Source organism: Octopus bimaculoides, chromosome 17 (genome assembly GCF_001194135.2).
Source record: "Octopus bimaculoides isolate UCB-OBI-ISO-001 chromosome 17, ASM119413v2, whole genome shotgun sequence".
Classification (NCBI taxonomy): Eukaryota; Metazoa; Mollusca; class Cephalopoda; order Octopoda; family Octopodidae; genus Octopus; species Octopus bimaculoides.
In genome coordinates this window covers 32,572,027-32,578,878 of record NC_068997.1, presented here as the reverse complement: position 1 = coordinate 32,578,878, position 6,852 = coordinate 32,572,027, and the positions used below count along the sequence as shown (strand labels likewise).

The following is a 6,852-nucleotide window of genomic DNA, read 5'->3' as shown; positions in this document are numbered from 1 at the left end:
TGCTGCTTCTGCTGCTACTGCTGCTACTACTACTACTTATAAAAGTGTCATCCATCATGCTGGACATGGTTTGAAGCAAACTAGAATGAATAAAGTCGACTGGAAGTTGTAACAATTAGACAGGAGCAGCTGCAGCCCCCTAGTGTCTGATTATGACATTAACAGTTACGAAAGTGTGATGTGAAAATGCGTTGGTGTGGATAAATTTAGGGTAAGCGGTAGTGTTGCTGTTTAACCCCAGGTCAGCTTTGGCTGAGTAGACCTACAATCAAATGTATTTCAGAGGTGACCGTCCTTTCCTTTTAGGGTTTGTAGGATTGACTTAGCTCTGCAAAGTATTCTTTCCTTATTTAAGGCGATAAGGTATAATTTGAGGGAGCTCGGCTGCTATTTCTTGGAGATCTTGTGACTGTGTAAGCGCTCTCATGTTGCGATGTCAGCATGCTTGATGGCCATGTTGGTTGGAGCCTTCAATGAATGTCTATTATTATTATTATTATTATTATTATTATTACCTGGCTATCTATTCCACTAATCTAACAAATACACTAGCGATCTCTGTCATATATCCAGTTGAGCAATAATTCATGAGCGTTTTTCTCAAATTTATTTTAAACCAAAAAAACTACAATAAATTAATCAATAATATACTCTCCGTTGTTGTTTACGACTTCCTTCTATCGTTCAGTATGTTTTTTAATGTTTCAATGTTCAATAAGTTTTTCGATAGAGATCTCCCGGTCTTGACTCAAAGAATTTGTCCAACCAAGTCCTCGATTCCACGATACACCACGCAAAGAGTTCGAAAGCAGTCGAAAGAGATGAAAATCTGACGGTGCCAAGTCTGGAGAGTATAGAGGTTGAGGCAGCACTTCCCATTCCAGTTCTTGAATCGCGACTTTGGTCATATTGACGGTGTGAGGACGGGCGTTGTTGTGTTGTAAAAGAACGCCATTTCGCCTATCCGGTCTTTTTTGCTGAATTGCTTCGTTGAGTCGGTGCAGTTGTTGAACGTAGAGTTCCGTACTGAATGTTTGGTTGCGCTCAAGAAGTTCGTAATGAATTGTACCTTCCCAGTCTCACCATACACACAACATAGTCTTTCGAGAATGAAGGCCTTGTTTTGCTCGCGGAGTCGCTTGTTTGTCGGGGCTCAGTCATTCTTTTCGCTGTTTCATATTAACGTAAAGGTACTATTTTTCATTGCCAGTGACAATGCGGTAAAGAAAACATTGGCGGCGATTGTGGAGCTTTAATGTTTGTTGTTTTCGCTCAAAGTGTGTGTGGCACCCAAGTGCCGAGTTTCTGAACCTTGCCCATTGGGTGACGGTAGTTCTATCACAATCCATTCCCTCCGCCAATTCTTTGGTCGTTTGACGAGGATTTTCGTGAAGAAGTTGATTCAATCGCTCTTCATCGAACTCAGTTGGTCGACCGGTGTGTGATCCGTCCTTGAGGTCAAAATTCCCATTTTTGAAGCACGAAAACCAACAGCAGGTGATACTTTGAGACATTACTCCTCCTCCAAACACATCACAAATCTCACGAGCAGCTTCGGCCGCCTTAACGCCTCAATTAAATGCAAAAAGCAAATGATGTCGAAAATGCTCAGTTTTGTCCATTTGACATTTCATTTTAATAATCTGAAAATACACAAAAATGAATAAAATTAAAAAATCAAAACTTCTCTTTTAAATAACATACAACATTTTGCCAAAGCGTTTTATTTCTGCGTGCATTTTAAAATTTGAATAAAACGCTCATGGATTATTCCTCAACCCAATATGATCGATTCAGTATACTAATTTGGAAGTGCATTGAAGCGGCTAAGTAGAAAAACTACTGAGAGCATTCCAAGTACATAGCGTTATCTATCGATATCAATGAGATATACGCAACCCACAAACAGAGGTCAAGGAGTTGAATCAAATAGATAGCTATTACACAATATCAGTAAGTCTACATAAATACTTAGAGGTAGCAAAAATAAACTGAATAGTTTAAGAAAACGTGAAACAGAAAGACAAAATAATAAATTACAAAGTAGAAACTAACTTCTTTGAAGAAGAATACAAAAAAAAAACGGAAAGAAAAACTACTCAAAGGTGAATATGTTGTATGACTCGTCAGAGAGGAAGGAGTCAATAGAAAAGTTAACAATGGTTCAAAAGAGGACACAAAAGAAACATTTTATTTTAGCTACACAAAATCAATGCCTAAACATTAAAAGTCCAAAAATATAAATATAGAAAGAACTAAGAAAAACTGCAGACTATGCCATAAGAAACAATTGACTGCATCATTTCTTGTTGCAGAATTTTTACAAAGACAATGCACCCTGAGACGCTACTAAATTCACAGCTACGTCCATTATTCAGTATATTAACACTTTGAAGCGAAAAACTGAGAAAACAGGTATAAACACGCACTGATACATTACAATGATCCAGCTATGATAACCTTGAACACATCTGTTTAGAATGGTAAGAAGATCAATGGGAATTTACCCAGATTTCATAATCTAAGATGAGTATGAAAGTGTATGTATTGTAGATATCTCTATTCGTTTGTCGCAGCAAACGAAGTCGAAAAACTATCAAAAATCAAAGACACTTCGAAATTGAAATCAGTAAAATGTTGCACACGAGAGTAGAATCGGTTCCACTAGCAATCGATGCACTCTGTATGATAAAAGAACGTGATAAAAACAAGAAAGAAAAACTTAGTGCTTTCATCTACACACATTGTTCAAAACACGCCGTACGAAAAAAAAAAAACAACTTTTCTAAGCAAGACATTTTCAGTTCAATATCACAATTCAGGACATTTTTATACACAGTCATCTCCAACCGAAACAGACATGTACAATGCAGCACAATCACCAGTCAATAATACGACCAATATAACACATATTCTATACAATTAAGAAACGTAACATAACAATAAAATCACAAACAACGAATCATTAGTGAATGCCGCCACTTATTTCAAATACATTTGCGCTTATCTCTATATCTCAGTTTGAACTGACTTTAGAGTGTGTTCTAGAATAATTGGTCTGCTGCCAGACAGACGAAGAATGGGGATTATCTGTATAAGGAGAGGTTTGTAGGAATGTAATCTAATCTCGCTAATGAAAATGAGCTACACACAATATAGAATGTTTCAATGATTCTAAGCAGTTCAATATATTTCTGATTTAAGAGGCTTGACTTAAGATTAATATTGGCTCCATGAAGGTGTAATACATTTAGGTTAATAAATTTTCATGTTCACAAACACTTTGTCATCTTCAAATATAAGGGAAATTTCACATTTAGAAAAATTTCCTTCAAAATCTTATTACATTTCCATTATGCTTCTCAAATCTCCAATATCTTTATCCACACTCATTAACAGTTTCGCAGTTCAAATCTTAATTAATTAATTAAGTAAATAATAATAATAATAATAATAATGATGATTTCTTCTTCTTCTTCTTCTTCTTCTTCTTCTTCTTCTTCTTCTTCTTCTTCTTCTTCTTCTTCTTCTTCTTCTTCTCATTATTATTATTATTATTATTATTATTATTATTATTATTATTATTATTATTATTATTATTATTTATTATTATTATTATTATTATTATTATTATTATTATTCAGTAGTTTTTTTATCTTTATCACGTGCTTTCACTGCACTACCGAGCGAAGCTCTGTGTGCCTTGAGTATTTGCTGTGGTTTGTTGTGAAGCTCTTATTGTTACTGTATTGAAAGTGTTTTACGTAGAATGTGTGCAGTGCCTAGCAGTGCTGTTTTTTGTATGTTACATATACTTGCTACTCCTGGTGTATTTGTTATGTATTTGTCTATTATTGTGGAGGCACATGGCCTCATGGTTAGAGCAGTAGACTCGTGGTCGAGGGATTGCAGGTTCGAATCTCAGACTGGGTGATGTGTCTGTTTATGAGTGAAACACCTAAGCTCCACGCGGCTCCGGCAGAAGGTAATGGCGAACCTCTGCTGACTCTTTCACTACAACTTTCTCTCAATCTTTCCTCCTGCATCTAGCAGCCCACATACGACGGACTGGCATCCCGTCCAGGTGGGAAACCTATACACCAATGAAACCGGGAAACCAGCCCTTATGAGCCAGGTATGGCTCAAGAAGGAACAAACAACAACATTTGTCGTCTATTTTTATTATTATTGATGATGATGATGATGATGATGATGAGGATCAGGTGTATGTCCGTATGCTGTGATACTTTCAGTAGTTAAGCAGTAAACGGCTTTTAATAACATGGTCCTTTAAGTGCAAACCATTCAGTAGCTACCAATGGCTATTCTGCTATGTCGGACATCTAGTTCTGATGAGTAGCAGGGAAATTTGTCAAGCATCCAGTAGTAAATTCCTAACACTGGATCAGAACACTCCAGAACTTTGACCACCTTCTGTTCCAGGTTTTCCTCAATCAGATCATCATTCACATGGTCTTCCTTCTAGTCCTTTGAGTGATCTGTCTGGAACTTTTCCAAATTTCTCAACGTGCTACATGGTCCAGGCTTCTCCTCGTGCATCTTTTGTTTGTTTTATTTTTCTCTTTCATGCTTTTTTCTCTTTTTACTACCAGTGATATCTTGCTATTCCTCTTCAACTTTCGTTTGCTTCTCATTGTCACGATATTATGCTTGGTGGCACTACTGAGAGACGGAGTCTAAGCCTCCTGGTCGTCAGGTCTTGGCACGGGGAACGAAGCAAGTTCTTCATTCATCTTCAGAACTAAAAACAGTAATGTTTTGGAACTGCTAACTACAATTTCTGGATCCTGTTGTTGCTGCTGGCCCTGTCTCTGTCCGTCTGCCTCTCTCTTTCTCTCTTTCTCTTCTGCTCCTAGGATAGTATCCAAGGGCTATTCGAATCCACGTTGTTATACAAATAAATGTAATATGAAAAATGTCCACTGTTCAATCCTCTTTTTTTTTTATCATCCCATGGTAAATAAGACAACATCTAAATGTTCCAAAGCTTAACCTTAATAATGTAGGAAAAGAATTTTTCATCAATTACAAACGTGCTAAATGTTATTCTACCACGAAATCGTTCCGATAATGTCTGTCCTCGCCAAACACATAATGTTTTTAAGTTAGGCAATTTAAATAGCATGATATTAGTCGATTACATCTAACCTCGTACTAGACTGGTTCTTTATTTTATCGACTTGCCATGATCCCGCATTCTGTCTGTCCTCACCGTTTGACAAAAAGTCCGAGGGGAAAGAAGTTGCTGGAGGTGAAGGAGAAAGAACTGGTTGTTGCTGCTGTTGGTACAGTTTCTACTCATGCTGTTATTGTGGCTGTGGTGTCGGTAGCCGTAGGACTTGATTGTCTTAGGCTTTGTGGTGAGTAAAAGATGGCTGGTGCTTGGAACCCAAGTTTTCTACTGTCTATCATAACTTGCAGTTTGGAAGCCTTTGGACAGTCTCTCTGGTTAGAGATCTTGTTCAAAATTCCCTGTTCTGCGTGATCAAGACTTCCATGTTTGTTTCATGAGAAAAAAGAATGAAAGGCAAAGTTGACCTCGACGGAATTTGAACCCAGAGCGTAAAGAGTCTGGTGGAATGCCGCTAAGCATTTTGTCCAGTGTGCTTACGGTTCTGCCAGCTCACGGTATCAATCACCTTTTGAGCGAGACTTTGAACCAGAGAGAGAGCTTTGTTTGATAAAGTTTAAGAGAATTTCCCTTTCGTTTTCCTGCAAGTTTCTATCTTCTGGTGTAAACCCCTATTCGTCATACGGCGCCATTTACTTATTTATTCATTCGTTTGTTATAAATGAAATATGCGCCAAATCCTTTTAATAATAAATTAACAAAAGAGTGCACCAGGATGTTAACCAACTGCGTGGCTTCAAAACAACAAAAATGTAGTACTAACAGAAACCAGAGGCTGTGACAGAAAATGAGAATTACAAGATCTGATGGGGTTTCCTCATAAAAACTGACTAAGTTATTGAAGCAAGAAGACCAGATATGACAACAACAACAACAACGACGACAACAACAACAGCAACAACAACAACAACAATAATAGTTTCAAATCTTGGCACAAGGTCGGCAATTTTAGAGGAGGAGGCAAGACGATCACAAAGACTCCAATGTGCAACTGGTGCTAATTTTATCGAAAGGATGAAAGACAAAGTCGACCACGGCGGGATTTGAACCTAGAACATATAGAGCCAAATAAAACGCCACTGAGCATTTTGCCCGGTGTGCTTACGATTCTCTCGCTTCCTTAACAACAATAAGAAGAATATTAATAATGATAATTATGTGAAATAGAAAGAAAGAAAGAAAGAAGGAAAGAAAGAAAGAAAGAAAGAAAGAAAGACAGAAAGAAAGAAAGCTGTGGTATGCCCAACAATTGAATATTATTTACAGCTACAATGATCACACTGTTAGCAGCACACATCCTTTCCACGTGTAGCACCATTTCAACGTTAAGAACCTTCTAAAAGCGAGTCAGTCAGGTGAAAAGATGGTTAGCAAAGCATGACACGACAGAAGAATCAACGCTATCATAAATTGTTTTGTATGGAAGGCAGTGAATTGTTAGAAATAAGGGAGAGCGGGACTGAATGTCTCACAGGCTGATTCGTCCTCTGTCTCTCTATTCTTGAGAGGTCGAAACGGTTCACTAGGCTGTACACTTTCCCCTGCAAAGGTTTGTCTTGTGCCGTGTCATACATACACGCATACGTACATACATACATACATACATACATACATACATACATACACGCATACGTACATACATACATACATACATACATGCATACATACATATGTATATACATGCATACTTACATGTATAT

General features: G+C 37.5%; 1 long non-coding RNA gene across 1 annotated transcript in view; it reads right to left on the bottom strand.

Annotated features, from left to right (window-relative positions):
- Positions 1 to 584: 584 nt before the first annotated feature.
- LOC128249703 (uncharacterized) overlaps positions 585 to 6,852 on the bottom strand; it is a 28,881-nt gene continuing 22,613 nt past the window's right edge. The window contains exon 2 of the long non-coding RNA XR_008265824.1: positions 585 to 1,643. This is a non-coding gene — a long non-coding RNA (uncharacterized LOC128249703). The remainder of the gene's footprint in view (positions 1,644 to 6,852) is intronic.